Below are 18,447 nucleotides of genomic sequence, written 5' to 3'. Positions count from 1 at the left end.
TTTCACTAATGCATTCAAGAAAGCCTTGCTCTTGCAGAAATTATTGTGTGTGTGTATTTTATGGTGCTGCTGAATTGTTTTAGGACACAAATTACGACACCTTATAGAAAAGTCAATTTCTTCAGCCCGTGGAAAAAATGTAGGTGAGCTGTAGCACTGCCACATTTCTTCCTTGCTTCAGAACAAAATCATAAATTTGAAGAAAAAGGGGGGGGGGGAGTACATTGCCAATGTAATTTTGTTCCTGTCCCCAGTATTCTGCTTCTTCCAAATTGGGTTGGAGTTTGTGCATGCCTGACGCTTATGTAATAGGGAAAAAAGTACTTAGCACTTAGTGATTCATAACTATTAACTGATTATTTATTTATTGTAATGCGGACAAATATGCTCACTAGGGATGAAGCTGAGAACATCAACCCATTTTCTGTGTGATTTAACCCAAACTGAATTCTTACCTTGTGTGTGTTTGGGGGGACATGGATGGCTAGCTTAGTTTAACTCTTTAGTGCGCACAGTTGCATTTCCCCTTCAATTTCCCATAATATAAACCTCAAAAGGAAATACGTTTGGATACATATATGTACTAAACACAGGGAGTTTCCATCCATGTACTGTATCATTAAGGGTATGACTTGGCATGTGCCCTCAATTTTAGCAGTTCTTCATTCCCCAGGGGAGAATGTTGGTTGCTGATGTGAAAGCATTAGCTGATTAGGCATACCGTCCAGTTGTTCATTAGTGTCTTTTAAAAGAGCAAGTAATACTTGTGAATTTTAATGTTTTCTTCAAGTAGAATGAACAAGTATAAAAATCTGCTAGTTACTAATATATTTAAACTTCCAACATGTTTTATCCCACACATTCAGCTGTATTTAAATTTGTTGGTTGAAATCCTTCCTTGCTCACCCGTAGCGCCTTTTAGTACCTTTACAAGAGTCCCTTAGTTCCAAAACACTACAAAATGACCCTTTGGAGCATATTCTTTTAATCTGTGCACATTTCATATGCTCTTTGTTTAGACAGAGAGAAAGAGATTAGCATGGAAAGCAAACCGGGACAATGAGTACATCCTGTGCCTGCAAAACAATGTTGCTTAGCATTATCTACTGTGGAATATATATGTGTATCTGTTTTGGCTGAACAGAAATATGAAAAGATTGTGATCTTTGTAGATGTAGCAAGAAAACTAACCAACCTGGGGACAGAGCATAGTCCCTTCAAAATGTTTTTGAAAATATGATTAGATGATGGCTCTTTCATCATAAATGCAATGCCCTGAGGACTTATTAATGCTTCAATAGCGTTGCAGTGAGGACATCAGTGCAGTCCTCTTTAATAGCTTGCTGGCTTGAACCCCAATACATAATGTTCTTGTAATAGTTTATGGGTGACTGCAGTAAATTGGTAGTGAATGTATTCCATTTTTTTTTGCTTTGGTTCTTATCTGATCTGCTGATGGAACATTTTGTCCTTAGAATTTTCTATTATAAAGGCAATTGATCTACTTCTGGGTATGCTCAATTTTTTGTGCTGTTATATATGTTCCATATTGTGAGATTGAGAAAGCAGAACAACATCAGAACCCAACAAGAAAACCTGACATGTTCAAATCCATCCACTCATACTAATGTTCTTCAGACATTGCCAAATAGGCAAACATTTTCTTTCCCCAGTTTTTTGGCTGCTTTGGTTTGTTCAGACAATACTTCAGAAATTGTCTTTGTCCACAAATGGCAGCATTACTTCACATAAGTTAATTTTTAACCCAAACAATTTCTTTAGACTCTGTTAAATGGCTTTGTACATTGCTTTTTTCTTCTTCTTTTTTGCTTAAGATGTTGGATGCTGAACAAAGAGTTCAGTCTGAGATAGGGATCCTTCTAGAGATAGAAGCTGATTGGACCTGCTCTGTTCTGGATGAAATAAAGGCCACCACATTTTTCACATAAATCACAGAGACATGAGCCAGTTATCCTTTGATGACCTTAGCACCTGTGAATTTAGAACTAAATCCTACTATTTCTTAACAGTTAGATTCAATTTTCTATCCTCATTTTTACATTAGGTTTTGTTGAAGCTAGTGTGAAGAAAAACTTGGTGTGGGGCACAGTACATTACTGCTGCCTAATAAAACACCAACTATAAAACTACATTCTTACTAGAGGAAGTAGATTTGTAGCCTGCTTGCTCTATATGTGCACATATGTTTGTAAATAGGATTTAAAATACAATTAGCAGTTTTTTTGCAACATGAAATACAAGGGAAGGACTATGAACACAGGAAACTGCTGTATACCAGGTCAGACCACTGGTCCATTTTGTTCAATATTGTCTACACTAACTGGCAGCAGCTCTCCAGGTTTTCAGACGGGGGATATTCTAAGCCTTACCTACAGATGTCAGGGATGCAGCCCTGGGACCTTTTGCATCCAGTGCAGATGCTCTGGCGCTGAGCTATTACCCTTCCCTTCCTGAATACTTCTGGTGCCATGTTGCAGGAATGATAAGCATGTAGCTACTGTGTTCAGTCTACAGCTGGAAAGAAAAAGGTGAAAGCCCTGCCCACGCAATACATTTGAGATATAGTGTACACCAGCTCCAAGTTTATACAAATCTAGCTCCATCATTTCCTTTAATCTGTCTTTCTTGCGGATTGTTTTAATAATAAGTTAAGTTTTCAGGAACAGTTGACTTTAGGCACAAAGAAAAAAAGGAATGAAAAAAATCAAAGGAATTATTAAGTAATCAAAGGAGCTACTAAATACTCTAAAAATCATCTGTGAAAAGGCAGCACACAAAGGAAGTGTGCAAAGTTATCACCCAGGAACACAAAATAAAGTGGGTCGATATCCCAAAAGAGAGATTGAAATGGTGTGGAAAAGATGGCATAAGAGAACTGTGCAAAAAGTTTAACAAATGCAGATATGTTCACTAAGTTGTTCCTGTTAGCAACTTACATACAGTAGTGAGAAATTTTTATACCCCTGCAAACTTATGCTTAGAAGTATGTTAATGGCATGGTTTGGATGCATAGTTACATATAGCCAAGTGAGTAGAGTAGTAGATTGATTTATGACCTTAACCATGCTGCGATCATAGGCATAATAGCTGCAATCAACACAGTTTGATTGGTTTTACTGATCAGTGTGAACTAATTTTATTTCCATTATTAAACTATCTTTAAAAGATTATGTTAAATACTACCTTTAGGCCTAGATTTCAGCATAATGCTTATTAGTCTTTTTATCCTCCTCCTGCAAATAGTATTACAGATCTAGAACACTGCTATATAACACACTTGGGGGGCTTCCTTTGTCCAGTAATGGTAATAGGCTTGCAATTGGTTGCTTAAATGTGTGTTATGTTGCTTCAAAGGTAATGGGGCGGGGGCAAGTTCACCTGCACTTTATGCCAACTGATACATAGTGAGACAGTAATTCTGAAGATCAATATGTGTAAGTATATTATAGCATTAATTAAAAAACGCTGTTTTGCCGTTTTTATTCAAGCATTCCCTTCATGCTTCTTCACATCATGCTGACCCAATGACTAGTTTTCAGTATCAAACATTGGCTGTAAAGTATCCACATATACCGTGGTACCTAGAATCCTAGAATCATAGAGTTGGAAGAGACCACAAGGGCCATCGAGTCCAACCCCCTGCCAAGCAGGAAACACCATCAGAGCACTCCTGACATATGGTTGTCAAGCCTCTGCTTAAAGACCTCCAAAGAAGGAGACTCCACCACACTCCTTGGCAGCAAATTCCACTGTCGAACAGCTCTTACTGTCAGGAAGTTCTTCCTAATGTTTAGGTGGAACCTCGGGTTACATATGCTTCAGGTTACATACGCTTCAGGTTACAGACTCCGCTAACCCAGAAATATTACCTCGGGTTAAGAACTTTGCTTCAGGATGAGAACAGAAATTGTGCTGCGGCGGCAGCAGGAGGCCCCATTAACTAAAGTGGTGCTTCAGGTTAAGAACAATTTCAAGTTAAGAACAGACCTCCGGAATGAATTAAATACTTAACCCGAGGTACCACTGTATTGACATACAGTGCACAGTTGACACCTCCAGGCACTACAAAATAATTCTAGGTCTGGAGATAAAAGCTTTGCCAAAATAATAAATTTACCAAGCTGATAGTGCAAGCTACTTTCAGAACTGAGCCTTGAGTTAAATAAGACCCTGGACTTAGCTTCAGAAAAAGCCTTGAGACTAAAAACATCCATTGAAACAGAAAGTACACCACCTGCTCCATGAGTCTTGCCTTCTCTTTCCTCTCTGAACTTGTACTTTACAGGTGCACTCTTATGGAGTACCAGTCGGCTACAAGTTGCAATATTTAAGCATGCCTGACTGAACGTAGCTTTGGGTTTGAATGCATGAAAGGGCCAATGGCTGGCAGAAGGAGTGAGGAGAGGAGCTGGGGTCAGCCACAGGTCTTGGGGTACCCTTGACAATGTGCCTTTGTGTTTCCCCACCTCCCACCCCACAATATGAGCAACAAGCCCTTGGCTCTCTCCATAGCCCTGGTGGACTTATTAGGAAACAGCAGGTAGCATTAGGGGAGCGGTGGTCATCATGCAGTACAGACGTGCACAGGTACTTAGCCAGGATTACCACCACACTCATTTATCCACAATGCAATGCCCACAACACATGTATTGTATTGTGAGATAATTAGCATAATGCAGGGGAAGTACTTGAGTGGCGGAGGCAGCACTGCAAGGAGCACTAGGCCTAAGCACCTGGATTCACTAGCCGCCATGTTGGTTTCCATGCAGTGCTCATGCATCACACTGTATTGTGGGGAAATTCACATGGCAGGGGCAGCAACAAGCCCCATTGCCCAGGTGCTGATACTCCTGTCAGTGCCTGCCATGTGATGGTGGGCCCGGCTAGAGACCCAGCACTTGCCTAAGAATACAATGTGATGTGCTGGTGCAGGCCTGGGAGAAGCTGTAATGTTGATATTTGTTTCCCCTCCTATTACCCTCAGCTGCTTAATGCTTCTCGTTTCACTGAATTATGGGGCAATGACCATTAACCTGAGGCAGTGTAAGGTGGCAGGCTAGAGAGAGGAGTAGGAGTAGGAGTGGATTTAGCACTTTGAATGGAAAATCCAATACAGTGGTACCTCGGGTTACATATGCTTCAGGTTACAGACTCCGCTAACCCAGAAATAGTGCTTCAGGTTAAGAACAGAAATTGTGCTCCGGCAGCAGCGGGAGGCCCCAATAGCTAAAGTGGTGCTTCAGGTTAAGAACAGTTTCAGGTTAAGAACGGACTTCCTTTCCGAAGGAAATTCCAAGCAGTGACACGTATAGTGGGGCATGGCTCTTGGCTTTTCAGTTAAGTGAAGAGGAGAAGGAACCAGAGAGGAACTGATTCCAAGGGTAATAAAGGAATGCAACATGCAAGAGGGAAATGACTCTGATTGGGGTGCTACAAATAACTTGAACATTCTGACTAGTTGGTACTGTAATTCTAGTCACTTTCATATATGCCTGCTACAGTTTATGTCTATTTTGAAATGTGCAAAAAATATTTGTGTGTCATTCCCAATAGAAAGCACCGTTCCCCTGCAAACCTGCCTTCTGACTGCCTGTTTACTTTAATAAACAAGTTCCCCATCTGTTACATTAAACATGTTAATATAGGTCTACAAAGTACAATGACATCTAGTGCTTAAAATACCCAAATGAAATGTCAGAGTCCAATTGCATATACAGAGTTCAAAAGTGGCAGTGTCCTGAATCCACCTCTGCTACTAAAAGGCCGTTTAATAATCCACGTAAGTATCTCACAGGCGTTCTTAAGTAATTGGCATGTGTGGGACCAGATGTAGAGATACAGTTACAGCAAATCCTGGCCAAAGCTTTTTAACCACACTATCGCAACCACATTTCAACTGTGGGTTGTTGCTGCTTTTGTTTCCTCCTATGCAATCGAGCTCTGAGATTTACGGAGACGTACGACTTTCTATAACAAATATCTGAGACTTTTAGCTCTTGATGAAATCACTAAAATCCCATTGATGAAAGTAGGAACGGTTCCTCTGGCAAACCAAAACATTCCTCTAACACTGGGTATTCCAGTGTTGTAGTTTTACAATTCAGTACACAAGTGAGCTGCTGCTACCCACAGTATTCTTGTGGGCAATTACTGTGTTCATAATAAAGATATGTGTTCCTGTTCATTTAGATTCCTGTAGCGACAAAAAGTTGAATAAAAGGTTTTTATGTTATTTGTATCTATTGTTTTTCTTCTCCTTTGTATCCATGAGTTGTTGTTTCTTTAATTTACATTGCATTGTGAAGGAAACACCTTATCTTAAGTTTGTGGTTTACTCTACCATTCAAATTTTGCATTGGCACAAAAGGTTTGTTCCTCATCTGTGTTTTGGCTCTGTTTGCTATGAAGTTTATGTGCAAAACACTGAGAAGAATACTGAGCACAAATGTGTGCATTAAATAGAATTCATCTGTGTTCTTCTGTTGTTAACCGATTTCCAAGGGCTATTTTCAGCAGGGAGAACTGTTTTCTGTGCACAAAAACGAGCTGTTCTTTACAGATAAGCGTTCCATACTTTGCAGAAGTTTTTTTTATATATATTATACAAAATCGAAAACATTTTAAACAACAGTTGCATAAGATAAAATATGTACAATACTGTGTTGTGTGCAGAATTCAGCATCCTATTGAGAATTCAAGCTAAGGGTCAAGGCTTCATCACTGAGGCCCAGCTCATATGTCATGGCAAACCACAGGCTCAGCAAACTATAACTTACTGTGAACAAGGAAGTGTGCTGGTATATGCTGCTCAAATCACACCACCCCTCTCCATACTGTGTTGCGCTGAGAAGAAGCAAACCAGCATGCCAGATTGGCATTATGGCTGAGCCAGCAGCACTCACAGGTGTTTTTTTTTGGGGGGGGGATGTCCTTATTTGGGGGAGTTATGGCATTATGCAGAGTTCCAGACAATTATATGAAATAATTTATTCAAGATGCAGAAATCTTGGTGCAGAATCTGGGTTACCTTAGTATAGATTTGTTTTATCTAGATTATAAACTACAGGCACCAAAAGAAACTAGCTAAGACAATTTCCATTACAATATAAAGTAATTGAATTTAGAATATCAACACCCTCTATAACCTGCCTTCATCTGCCTGTAACTGAAATTTTAACAGAAAATATGAAATAAAAAATGTGTAGCAAAAAGCATAGCTATTGCTTTTTTTTAAAAAATAAATAAATCTAGAAAGACATACCAAAATATACAAAGTTGATTTTTATAAATCAACTTTGGCTCACTCCTTTCCACATACTACCTATTTCTGAAAGGTGCATTCTGGTGTTAAATCTGTATGGCAATTTTCTAGAATTCTATAAGGTTATATTTTATCATATTTGAGGGGGGTTTTCTGTATCAACGCCATCAGCTTCCTGATTGATATGGAATCCCCCGTGTGTGTGTGTGTGTGTGTGTGTTTGAATTCCACCTATTGTGTAAAAGGGCCTTCTTTTCACAGTAGTCTGTTTTTGAGCATTGAATGAAGCATAAAAGATGTCCCGTGGACAGTTGAGAGGGATAAAATCTCCCTTTATAAACCATGGAGATTATCCTTTGATACTTGCTGTAGTGTCTGATGTGATGGGAAATGTCTGTAGAGCCCCTAGTACCTTACCCTGGACATGAAATAAATAGATTTAATAGAAAGTGAATCATGTGAGGTGGCTCGAAGTGGCCTTTCTACCCAGTTTGCTCAACTCCAGTTACTAACAGGCTTGTGACAAGAACATGAAGTTCAAGTTAATGCAGCACGCTCAATGGCTTTTCTGTAATCCCTGACCTGAATGCTTTGAGCATGTACCTAACCGTTGCTTTTTTTTTGTTTTTTGCCAACAATTGAGAGTAGAGGAGAGAGCTTTGCACATGCACTCAGAGTTTGGCACTTCAGGAATAATAGTCTGCTCATGTCTAGAAGGACAAATAGATCTCCTTTAGAAGTGAGAAAATGGGTTATTGTGAGTGAAAGCTGCAGTATACCATTGTGTGCTCTCCAGTGAACTGTTTCCCATGACGTATGTGGCAAGAGTGCTAAAATGTCTTACCCTGCTCTATATTGGTTGCAATGAAATTTCAGAAATAACAAAATCTTCATTTGCTTATACTAAAAAATGAGTGCACCCATGAAAAATATTTGCAAGGCTCACCAATTCAATATTATTGTGGTGTTAAGCACACATGGACTTGAGATTATATTTTAAAGATACATTCAAGTTTCCTGATTTTATTATGCTGTTTGTTGTTCATATTTTTTATTTTCCCCTATCTACTTGTTTAAGACAAGCTATTTTGATCCTCTGTCTTTCCAAAATGCCATTTATTTATTTATTTATTAATAATATTCATATATGCAGTCTCAGTAATTTTTTCCTATTAATGTAAAGTTCAGGTTTTGTGCTGCTGACACATGCACATCCTTTCCAGTCTTAAATGACACAAAAGTGAATTAAGAAGGGAATTAATTAAAGTGACAGCCCAATCCCCTGCATTTTAAGTACCTCCCACTGAGGTCAGTAGAGTTTAGTTCCAAGTAAGCAGGCATAAGTTTGCAGCCTAAATGCCAATCTGACACCACTTTCCCCTGCAATAAACATGATCACAATCAATTAATTTATGGCAACTTTCAGAGGGGCACCTTGTTTCCTTCCTCTCCTCTGCAGTCCTCTGCACTCCCCTCAAAGCTACTCCTTTGCTGGTTGGGGGACCCTCTGAAATGGCATTGGATGCAGTTTGAGGGGCTACAGTGAGAGGGGGAAATTGGAAATCAGTGGGACATTGAACAAGCTCAGGCACTTTATATCGTAAACAGCCCTGTGATCCTCAAATGAAGGGTAGTGTATAAATGTATAAATGAATGAATGAATGAATGAATGAATAGGTACTTGCCTAGGGTACCATTGGACCCATGACATCCAAACATCTTTCTCCCATTTGATAACAATACTGCTTTTGAACCTTTCACAGGCTCATATCTAGGAGCTGGACTTGACTTAGAGAGCTCCTGTTTAGAGTGAGCCAGAATTGATGAATAAGGACTTTTGATGTTCTGATATAACTCGTACCAGATTTGAACTCTCAAATGATTTGCTTGGACTGTTGTAGACCATTATTTGTCTTACGTTTTTGAACCGCCGACCCATGAGGCCAAATTTGGCCCAACAGGCCCTTTTCCTTAAACACACACAGACATGTGCCCCAGTATTGACGTCATATATGACGGTGTGGGTCTGGTAGAAATGTAGCTGGATCGGCTCTCACGCAGCTGATGTCTTTAGAAAGCAGGATTGAACACTCAGAGCATCAGTTTAGGGGATGCAACCTGCAAATGCTAAAATGTTTGCATGCTGTAACTTTCATAAAATAAAAATATTTACCTTGCTTATTGTTCTGTTGCTTCCTGTATGGTGTGTGGAACCCTTGGACCAAAGCACTTTTGATGTGCCCCTACCACATGACTACTCACAGTGAACAAAAAGAAGTACCTCTCCTGAATACATTAAATCCCAGACAGGTTATGTAGGAGCTAATGAAACTTTTGAACCCTGAAACAATTTATAACATGGCAAACCAATCTTGGAGACAGCAAATTCTCTACATACTCTTTGACATTGTTCTGAACTGGCTTGTATAATCGCAATAGCTTCCTTTAAGAAAACCAAAACCTTAATGCACTACCACAGTGTGTGAATATAGCATCTGGATTACCTGTAGTAATTATCACTTAACATTTAAAATACTAGTTATTTTGGCATACAGAGTTTTATATTTGAGGATATGTCCCCAAGCACTGCTTTTGAAGCAGAAAGAGGTGGTAGAACCCTCTGGTTGTACCACTCCATAGTATATATAGGGGGTCACTTCTTTTTTGTTTAAAGCTCCTTCACCTTAATATTCTCCCTGATGCTGTAACTTTCTATTTGAATGGAATGGTTTTGCTTTGTATGGGTTTGGTTCTACATGAAGGAAGCATTTCAAAACGGTGCTCATTCCCCCAGAGTCTTTAGTGACCCATTCCATTTTGTGGCTTTAGGATTATTTCACCTCTTTAGTTAATGTTCGCTCATTCTCATGGACATGCACATGATTAAAGTGTGGATGGAAGGGGACAGAAGATGGCAAGCTCCAACCCAACAATGTTGTGCATATTGTGACCCCCTTCACTTTCCAACCTTGTGTGATTGGGGATCATGCTTTATCTGGGCTCCCACTCTTGCAGAGGGTTCTGTTTATGTTCATGTGAATGTGACAAGAAGTCCCATGCAGAACTTCTGTTCTCAGCACAATAATATCAGGGACTGAACATATGTGGCAATGTGCATGGGAACACTGGGGCATAGTTTGCCTAGTGAATGGATACAGAACTCACATGTGCCTGAGCACGCCTGTTCTGTTGCCTGTGCAGAGCAGAATATCCAGTCAACACTGTTACTATGAAGAGTATATTCTTCAACATTTCCCAAATATTTTCAGAATGAACACAAGTGTTTTGTAGCAAGGTGGTAGAGCACATACCTTGCATCCAAAGGTCCCAGGTTCAATCCCTGGTGTCTCCAGGAAGGGCTGGGAAATGAACCCCTTCCTGCCTGGAACCCTGGTGAGCCATGTGTCTCTGTGTCAACAGTGCTGAGCTACATGGTCTGACTTAGAATATTAGGAATATAAGAACCAGTTTATGCTGAGGTCCACCTCTGAGGGTCTTCTGGCAGTTCCCTCACTGCAAGAAGTGAAGTTGCAGGGAACCAGGCAGAGGGCCTTCTCGGCAGTGGTGCCCTCCCTGTAGAATGCTCTCCCATCAGATGTCAAGGAGGTAAAGAACTACACAACTTTTAGAAGACATCTGAAGGCAGCTCTGTATCAGGGAATTTTAAATGTTTGATGGTTTATTATGTTTTTGTATATACTTGAGCCTGCCCAGATGGTGGTGTATAAATAATAAAGTTGTTGTTGTTGTTGTTGTTATGAGGGAGAATATATCAGGGTGCATGGCCTTCATTGGTGAAGCATTTTCTAATGATTTTCAAGCTTTTTAAGGTTTTTAAAATGAATTCTTGCTTGCCTTTCTGCGAAACAGAACCTTTGAGAACAGAAAATGTCCCACCTTCAATAAGGGTCCCTCACACATTTTCCAGTTGTGCATTTGAAGTACTACAATAATTACTACTACAATACATGTTTCCTTCAGTTGTTATTGTACAACATCTGTTTCTGACCTTTATTAGCTCCCCCCCCCCATATACTGTAGCTTCTTAAGGAAATCACTGCTTCAAAATATACTTTTGCATTCTGCAGAAATATGTTGTAATGATGGCTGTACTGAAAGAATGATGCACTTGCAAAACAAGTTTGGTATGCAGAGCAAGTGGCACTTGCAAATGTTGGATACTTGAACAATGCTTACTTCTGTGCCTCAAAACACGCTGAAGTAGAAACTTGGACAGTGGCAGCGTGGAGTTAACAAAAATGCTGTGTGTGTGTGTGTGTGTACATATAATGCTTTCTAAAGGAATTGTTTTGCATTCTTAAAGAAAGCACGTATTTCATGCTCTAAAAGTCTGAGGTTTGTAGTTGAAAAAGATTAAGTAAATAATTCAGGATGCGACGTGTTTACCTGTTAATAATTAAGCAGGTTGGTCTGTGTACTTTTTATAGACTTTAGATTTTTATTTTATTTTATTTATTTCTGTCTCATGTGTGCTGATTTTTAAGTTAACGAATCTTCTTCCACGAGAGGAGAGAGTGAAAGGGGGGATATAAGAACTGAACCCCACTAGCTCTGCATTGTCATGGAAATGTTACTTCTCCCACTCATTTAGCTACAACGGAGAGCTGATAGAACCTTTTCCACCCTTGACTCTGTTCACAAGAATGGCTTTAAAAAAATAATAACAACAACAATACAACCACCACCATCTTACTGATTTTAATAATACACTTATTAATAATACATTCAGTCCCACATAAAGTAGAATTTATTGATTTTTTAGATGTTATTGTGTTATAAAAAGTTAACATTAAACTCCACAATGAACATACTAAAGGAAAATTCATGATGAGAGATACTTGTTAATTTTCTGTGTAGAAAGACAACATAAAATAAATAAGAATACGTTGAATATCTTCTCTGTCTGAAGCTAAAAAGGACTAGGCCTCACCAGAAGCTGGATGAGAAATTTGCTGGGAACTCGCACAGTACTGAGCCCCTAGGAGGAAAGGCAGAACACTAATGTAACAAATAAGTGAAATACTACCCCACTGGAAAAACAATAACAAATTTCCATTAATCTTAATAGAGTCGGAATTGTGTCTCTTATCAGTTTTTCTATGTAGATATAGGATTAAGTTTTCAAAAAGGCCCTAGGATAACAGAGTATTCTGTCTTTATCCCTTCTGGCTGTGCTAGGGTAATCCAGGACTGATAGCATGAGTGAATGATACCCCCTCGTCAACAAAAGCTGTACTGTGTTTCCATCTGTGGCAATTTGGCACTTCTCTTTGAGGCTGAAAGGTGGTTTGTTCTACATACTCCATTTAAAGCTTGCTTTTTATGCTATACCTACAAATACCAGGGGGTCAACTAAGGCCAGTTTGATTTTGCCATGTAAATATTCCAACCCCGCCCCCCTTCTCCCCGGCTAACTAGACATAGATAAACTGTCAACTAATTTGATATGTAACACCTAATAACTTTCAGTTACTGTTGACACAGGCTGAATGTGAAATTGCAGCTTACCAGGGAAAATTTTAGCTTCCCCCTTCACACAATTTCTACCTCAAAATGCAGGCCTTTCTTGTGTGTTTCTCTTGCTCTCTCTACACTGCTACTGTGCTACAATGATACACATAATGCAACAAAATTAGAATAAAACCTTTGACAAAATACTCTCTCCTCCCCCCTTTAAAACGCATGTGTGTGTTTTAAGGGAAGAGCTACCAAACTAGGTCTTTGAAAGCATGTTCTGATTATTATTTTTTTAAACTGTATTGAAGTAGTTTGTAAAGGTTGCACAGAAAGAATGAAGATAGATATTTAGAAGGAGCAAATTCCACATTTCTACGTTACTGCAGCTAGTGCTTTTTGGGAGGTGGGGTGGGGAAATTAGATATTGGTACTCTCATACTGATTAAAATGTCATGGGTGCCAGGGCAAAATGGCAGCTGTGGGCAGCAAAAAAAGAGGTGCTGGTACTCTACCAGTGAGTATTGTCACAAAAAAGCCCTGATTCCATTTGAAGGTCTCATGCCCAGCATCTACCATGGTACATCTTGCATTGATACGCTGTCAATTTAATGTGCATGAATAAAATGTCCCACAAATTGCTCAGTTTATTGCTTGGGTTCTTGGTTGTAGGAAGTGTCATTTAGAAAACTTCCTTTTGCTGTTCAGATTTTGTACCTTTTGACTTTTCTTTTTTTTTAATCCCTGGCTAATTTGGTAACAATTTATGGCTAACTATACCAAAATAAACTGAGAAGAGACTTAACATGCTTTGTGTTTGTGTCTTGTACACCATACTGCCTTGTGTACTGTGTAAGGCCTCATCCACATTCTTGCTTGTTCTGCGCCTAGAGAGCACAGGCCCGAGTGGTTTTTTGTTTGCACCATAGCTTTCCCCAGGGAAAACCCGATTGCTGTTTGGTCCAATTCAGTGGTAAACTTCAGGTTTTCCTGGAGGAAAGTGGCAGGGCAAACGGAAGCGTGGGCAAGCGGTGGGGACAATTTAACAGTTGTATAATCCACAGACCATAATTCAACTAGATTTAGAGCCAGTGTGGTGTGGTGGTTAAGAGTAGTAGACTCGTAATCTGGTGAACCGGGTTCGCGTCTCCGCTCCTCCACATGCAGCTGCTGGGTGACCTTGGGCCACTCACCTCACAGAGTGTTTGTTGTAGGGGAGGAAGGGAAAGGAGAATATGAGCTGCTTTGAGACTCCTTCGGGTAATGATAAAGCGGGATATCAAATCCAAACTATTATGTTTTGATGCTCACAATGCTTGAATATGGCCACAGAGTGAATCATGATGTAAGGCTCTGCCTACTGTGATACACACATTTTCAGTATTTTGGTTCCAACTAAATTTGTGTTAAATGTGGACTATTTTGAGGTGTGTGTGTGTGTGTATAATATTTCGATATATGAACCATATTGTGCTCTTCTTTATGCCTTCTAATAAAGCTTGGTAGGGATGGTGATGGGGGAGAGAAAAAGTTGTAACTACCTCTTTACAACCATAGTGGCATCTCACTTATATCTAGGGCAAATTTAAATAACACATTAGTACTTGAAGTGAAAGGTTAAGCTTATCTCCATTTCTCTTGGTCAAATTGCAGTATGCTGAAAAAACTTTTTATCAGTGTAGCAAGTAAAGGTCAGAAGTACTTGCCATTTAATTACGCCACTCAACCTTATTTTTGGCAGTAGTAAATGAAAAAAAAATACGAGAAGAAAACCAGACAAGTTTCTATTTGGTGTGTTGTTTTTTTAAGTGCCATTTAGCCTGTTGGTTCCATTTGTGTTAAAGAAACGCTAGGGCTCCATCTGCACTATGCATTTACATTTTCCCAGTATTCCAGTGTCCCATGCGAAAACACATTTGAAATTGAGGGAGTTTCCAGGATACTTTGTCAAGTGAAAAGGGGGCAGCTATCAGTTATCCAAAGAAAGGAGTGAGCAAGATAAGCTGGGCTTTTGCAAGCCTTTGGAAGAGCCTAGAATAATTCTCTGAAGTTAAGTTTACTCTAACTTGTGACTGGTGCATGTGTAAACATTTTTTTGTTTTTCCGTATGTGTGCTTTGGTATTGCTTACTTTAGTAAAAAATCATTTTTTTGTTAGCTAATATTTTGGTTAACATCTAAATATACATCTATATGTACATGGTGACACCATTTAGATATGATCAGCTATCTCAGACTTTTTGAAGTTAAACATCTGAATGCTTCAGACATATATTTATATTACATTTTCTAACTGTTATATAGTTGAGTGAGCATAATGTTGAAATTGTGTATCTGTATACATGTTTTGAATTAAAAGCTCTATGCTTTCCATCCTGGGTTTGGAGCTGAAAAGACTGCCTTAAATGACAGGGAAATGTGACCTTCTTTTGGACCTCAATGCCATTTAACCATGGTATCATTCTAAGTCTGTGAGTTAGGGTTGGGATCACTCAGCTGCAGTGGTCGTGCTCCTCTTTTATGGGAATAGATATATTTAATGCTTCATGGTTTGACTGCATTCAGACAGCATTTCGTTCTTAAGTTCGTTTCTTTATCTGTTCATTTTTGCATTTTATGTGATCTTTCACATGATGCAAAGGCCGTTTCTGGAAATCTCGTAGAATCTGGTGGAAGTTTAGCACCCATTTCTGCGTTCCTTGTTTCCCGGGAAAAAATACGTTTTGCAACTGCATTACCTTAGAAAATTGTGACAGTTTACATTTATGAAATTTGGAGAACTATAAAGGCATAGAGTCCTTTCCCACTATTTAAATTTTAGTGTGACATGTCAGTATATTGATTAAGAAAGCCACAGTTCCATTACACCAAGGTAGTGCTATGTAAAAGGCATGCTAGAAATTGGGGCGGAACTGCTATCATTATAACCAATAAACCCAACACAACAAAGCCCATGTCTGAATGCAGCCTTAGTCTTGTCTTCCAAGCTGTTCGTCAAATTGCTGAGAGAGATCATCAGAAATCTGTAGTTCAGTGTCACAGTGAACATATTTCCACTTCCTCCAATCCAGGTGTGGCAAATGCATACCCTCCAACATTCCAGTAAGGCAAATCAGGACATGACCTCAACTTAAGCCCATCCCCTCTCACTCAGGCCCCATCTCCTCTCTCTTGGCTCCCTCCCCCGGGCTAGTGCTGCTTCCGGAAGGCGAGAATATAGCACCAAAAAAAAGTGTGTCTTTTGGTTCCGCAGGAGCCAAAATGGGACATCCCAGGATGGAATCAGGAGCTGGGTGTGTGTTTCTGTAAATTCGGGATGTTCCGCTTAAAACAGGACAGTTGCGCAGTATGTAAATAGATTGCCTGGATGTGTTTATTCAGGCAGTTTTGTGCTGGATGAAGAGAACACATTCAAGTTCAGCCTGGGCAGAAAGAAGGTATTCATGGTGAGGATTGTAATGACTCCAGAGTTAGATGTTTTGGATGGGGCCACCCTCCCACTTAAGGATTAGTTGTGAGCCTAATAGTTAAATGGAGTTTCTTGGAAAAGCTACAGGTCTGGATCCAAAGAATGGCACAGTTATTTCACAATGTGTCCAAGGAAGGGTTCAACTTCTGTTCCTCAAACAGCATTTTTCTATGCTGCATGGCAAACATTTTTGAAACTGAGGAGTTTCACAAGTAGTTTGTGATGATATGGGGTCTGCTTTTCAAAGTAAAAAACTTGTTTAAAAAGCCACTCAGCACAAACAGGACCCATGACACACCTAAAACAGTTCTTACTGAGTAATTCTAAGCTTCTCACTGCAAAATCTCTTTTATATAGACTTGACTTAGGACTTACTTTAAACATAATATATATATTAGGATTGTATTAATTTTATCTGAAAGTAAGTTCCAAAAGAATAAAGTTAAAAAATAATAATTTTACCCTTTTACTTTTGGCTGTGTGCTTTTAAAATAATAATCCTTACGGAAAGAAAAAAGACTTCTAATAACTTCTTAAGTTCACGCTTGAGACATTTCTGAAGTTTCACCATTTAATACAAAGCCATTTGTAACTTACAGAAATTCTAAAAGCATTAGACACTTGGTTTTTTTAAAATAGATTTTTTAAAACGTGCAGTTTTTAGCTCCTAAATTATTAAAAGTATTTACTTGCAACATTCCTCATAAATGCATCTCTAGGCTAAGCGAGAGTGGTAAAATGTTCATTATTGCAGGCAATTACTTTTGTTCTTAATAGAGAAAGAAACCTCACTTTTACTGAAAAATGAGTGGCAATTTTATCCATGGATCTATTGACACTTCCATATTGTGATGCCATATGTAATTTCTCCCCCCCCCAAAAAAAAAAAATTATAAAGGCAGTATGGTGACTATTAGTGTCATACTTGCGTGCTTATCACCTGCACTGTAACTGTGAATGTTTGGGTGTTTTGTCTTATTTAAACAGATGGCTATATGTTGATGTATATACACAATAAGGTGCCTACTTACAGCTAAATGCTTAGTCACTTGAATGTTATGAAAATGAAAGACGTTCGAGAAGATCACTAAACCCAAGTCTTTTCTTTTCTTTTCAGCAACACAGAAAAGAAGTGTTAGGAATTGCTTTTACCCCCTTTGGTATCCGACGAAGAAAGGTAACATTAACTTGAATATTGAAAATAATTAAGAAGTTATTAAAACTTCTAAATGCTGTGTGGTTGTTATAATGCTGTTTGTTTGTTTGTTTTTTTAAAAAGACTGTGTGTATTGGGTACAGAGGCATTTTAAAATGTCAGGGACTGATCACAAAAATCTTAATCTCGAGATGGTAGAGTTCTCCCCAATGCACCCTGGATTAATATACAGTTGCACCTTGGAAGTTGAACGAAATCCATTGTGGAAGACCGTTTGACCTCCAAAATGTTCGAAAACAAAAGCACGGCTCCAAAATGTTTGAAAACAAAAGCATGGCTTACAATTGGCTGCAGGAAGCTCCTGCAGCCAATCGGAAGCCCCGCCGAACATTTGGCTTCCAAAAGAACGTTCAGAAACCGTCTGGAACAGTCACTTCCAGGTTTCAGTCGTTTGGGAGCCAAAACATTCGAGAACTAGGTTGTTCGAAAACCAGGGTACGACTGTAGTAATGATCAAAGTTCCTCCCCCCGCCCAAAATCAGGAGACCTGGGTCATCTTTTTGTGTCAATCCAAGACATAGAAATATGACCCAGTCCTTCTCTTTTTAAAGCAGCCCCCTATTCAGTGTATTATCAGTGTAGTGGAGATCTTTGCCCTCACCTTTAAAAAAGGCACACTATGAGGACTTTGAAAAATGAAGTCAGAAAAAAACTCTTAATATCATAATTTTAAAAAAATAAGAGCATTCAAATTATTGTAATGCTGGCTGAAATGAGCACTGACATCATAGTCCCTTGAACATATATGCCCATTATTCCATTATAATCACAGAATTAAAAGCAGCAGACCTTGCTAGTTTCCTGTATGGTGTAATCATACATGTTTCAGAAGTTATTTGGAGTACTGAATCTTGGCCAGGTGATTTTTAAATTATTTGTAGCATTGCAAATTTTTGTTAAATGTCTCCTACACTGTTACAACTTTAATTTTTATGCATTCGTTTTTTTGTTTCTTTTTTCAATAGAATGTGTTTACTATTAGAAATAACTTAAATACTTGAATACT

At 39.0% G+C, this 18,447-nt stretch overlaps 1 protein-coding gene across 23 annotated transcripts in view; it reads left to right on the top strand.

Moving 5' to 3' along the window:
- Positions 1–18,447, top strand: part of ZBTB20 (zinc finger and BTB domain containing 20) — a 493,834-nt gene that overhangs the window by 71,428 nt on the left and 403,959 nt on the right. For all 23 annotated transcript variants that reach the window (XR_014525528.1, XR_014525529.1, XR_014525530.1 and 20 more), the window contains exon 2: positions 17,343–17,402. The gene's annotated coding sequence lies outside the window, so the exon portion shown is untranslated. The remainder of the gene's footprint in view (positions 1–17,342; positions 17,403–18,447) is intronic.

This window comes from Podarcis liolepis (assembly GCF_965112155.1).
Source record: "Podarcis liolepis genome assembly, chromosome: 4".
In the NCBI taxonomy this organism is placed as follows: Eukaryota; Metazoa; Chordata; class Lepidosauria; order Squamata; family Lacertidae; genus Podarcis; species Podarcis liolepis.
Note: the sequence above shows the minus strand (reverse complement) of the source record. Positions and strands in the feature narration are given on the sequence as shown.